Source organism: Globicephala melas, chromosome X (assembly GCF_963455315.2).
Source record: "Globicephala melas chromosome X, mGloMel1.2, whole genome shotgun sequence".
Taxonomy (NCBI): Eukaryota; Metazoa; Chordata; class Mammalia; order Artiodactyla; family Delphinidae; genus Globicephala; species Globicephala melas.
The window spans coordinates 67,273,322-67,275,698 of record NC_083335.1 but is presented as its reverse complement, the minus strand read 5'-3'; the positions used below and the strand labels follow the sequence as shown (position 1 = coordinate 67,275,698).

The window sequence follows — 2,377 nt, the reverse complement described above, 5'->3', positions numbered from 1 at the left end:
CCTGTCTAGCATCTTTCACTCAGCATAATTATTTTGAAATTCATCCATGTTGTTGCATGCATCAATAGTTTATTCTTTTTATTGCTGAATAGTACCTCATTGTATATGTCATATAGTACATTTATGTATATATACATATACACACGGATATATGTGTGTATACCACAATTAATTTATCCATTCACCTTTGGATAGACATTTGGGTTGTTCCCAGTTTGGGGCAATTACAGATAAAGCTGCTATGAACATTTCTATACAAGTCTTTTTATGAACAAATGTTTTTATTTCTCTTGGTGAATACCTACAGGTGGAATGGCTAGGTCATATGGTAGATGTATGTTTAACTTTTTGAAAAAATTGCCAAACTGTTTTCCAAAGAGGTTTATTATTTTACATTCCCATTAACAGTGTTTCAGTTACTCCATATCCTCACCAACATATGTTAAGATCAGTCTTTAATTTATTTTTTTTATTGGGGTAAACTATACATAAGATTTACCACCTTGACCATTTTAAAATGTACTTTTAGGGGACTTCCCTGGTGGTCTAGTTGTTAAGACTCCATGCTTCTACTGCAGGGGGCATGGGTTTGATCTCTGGTCAGGGAACTAAGATCCCGCATGCTGCTCAGCGCGCGGTGAAAACATAAAAACAAACAAACAAAAATAAAATGTACATTTAAGTGGTATTAAATACATTCACATCGAAAAGATACATGCACCCCAATGTTCACAGCAGCACTATTTACAATAGCCAAGACATGGAAGCAACCTAAATGTCCATCAACAGATGGATGGATAAAGAAGATGTGGTACATATAGACAATGTAATATTACTCACCTATAAAAAAAAGTATGAAATAATAGCATTTGCAGCAACATGGATGGACCTAGATAGAGATTATCATACTAAGTGCAGTAAGTCAGACAGAGAAAGTCAACTATCATATCATATCACTTATATGTGGAATCTAAAATATGATACAAATGAACTTATTTCTGAAACAGAAACAGACTCAGAGACATTAAAAAGAAACTTATGGTTACCAAAGGGGAAAAGTGGGAGGAGGGATAAATTAGGAGTTTGGGATTAGCAGATACAAACTACTATATATAAAATAGATAAACAACAAGGTCCTATTGTATAGCACAGGGAAATATATTCAAAATCTTGTAATAACCTATAATGGAAAAGAATATGAAAAGGAATATATATATATATATAACTGAATCACTTTACTGTACACCAGAAACTAACACAACATTGTAAATCAACTATACTTGAATAGGTTTTTTAAAAAAATACATTCACCATGTTGTGAAATCATCACCATTATTCATTTGCAGAAGCTTTTCATCTTTCCAAACAGAAACTCTGTACCCCTTAAGCAGTAGTTCCCCTTTCCCCCTTCTCCTAAACTCCTTGTAACCTCTATTCTACTTTTTCTATGTGAATCTGCCTATTCTAAGTATCTTATATAAGTGGAATCATAAAATATTTGTCCTTTTGTATCTGGCTTACTTCACTTAGCATAAAGTTTTCAAGGTTCGAGACGTAGAGCTGAGTGACTGAGGCCACGAACAAGATGCCGGTGGCCGTGGGCCCCTATGGACAGTCACAGCCAAGCTGCTTCGACCGCGTGAAGATGGGCTTTGTGATGGGTTGTGCCGTGGGCATGGCAGCCGGGGCGCTCTTCGGCACCTTTTCCTGTCTCAGGATCAGAATGCGGGGTCGGGAGCTGATGGGCGGCATCGGGAAAACCATGATGCAGAGTGGCGGCACCTTTGGCACATTCATGGCCATTGGGATGGGCATCCGGTGCTAATCAGGGCAGTGGTTGCCCACAACATCCACCCCCTCCCATCATTCCCAGCCCATGTACTATAATAAAACAAGTCTGAGTATTCTGAAAAAAAAAAAAAAAAGTTTTCAAGGTTCATCCGTATTGTAGCATGTTTCAGAATTTCACTGCTTTTTTTTTTTTACATCTTTATTGGAGTATAATTGCTTCACAATGGTGCGTTAGTTTCTGCTTTATAACAAAGTGAATCAGTTATACATATACACATGTTCCCATATCTCTTCCCTCTTGCGTCTCCCTCCCTCCCACCCTCCCTATCCCACATTCACTGCTTTTTAAGTCTGAATAATATTCCATTGCTTGTATACACTGCAGTTTGTCCATTCTCTGTTGATGGACACGGATTGTTTCCACCTTTTGGATATTATGAATACTGCTGCAATAAACATTGGTGTACAAGTATCTGAGTTGTTTCTCTCATTTCTTTTGGGTCTATACCTAGAAGCAGAATCGCTGGATCATATGGTAATTCTATGTTTAAGTTTTTGAGGAACTGCCAAATTGTTTTCCATAATG

The 2,377-nt window shown here is 37.2% G+C and overlaps 1 pseudogene; it reads left to right on the top strand.

The window, feature by feature from the left end:
- The first annotated feature begins 1,559 nt into the window (after positions 1 to 1,559).
- Positions 1,560 to 1,911, top strand: LOC115849581 (reactive oxygen species modulator 1 pseudogene; annotated as a pseudogene).
- Positions 1,912 to 2,377: the final 466 nt, after the last annotated feature.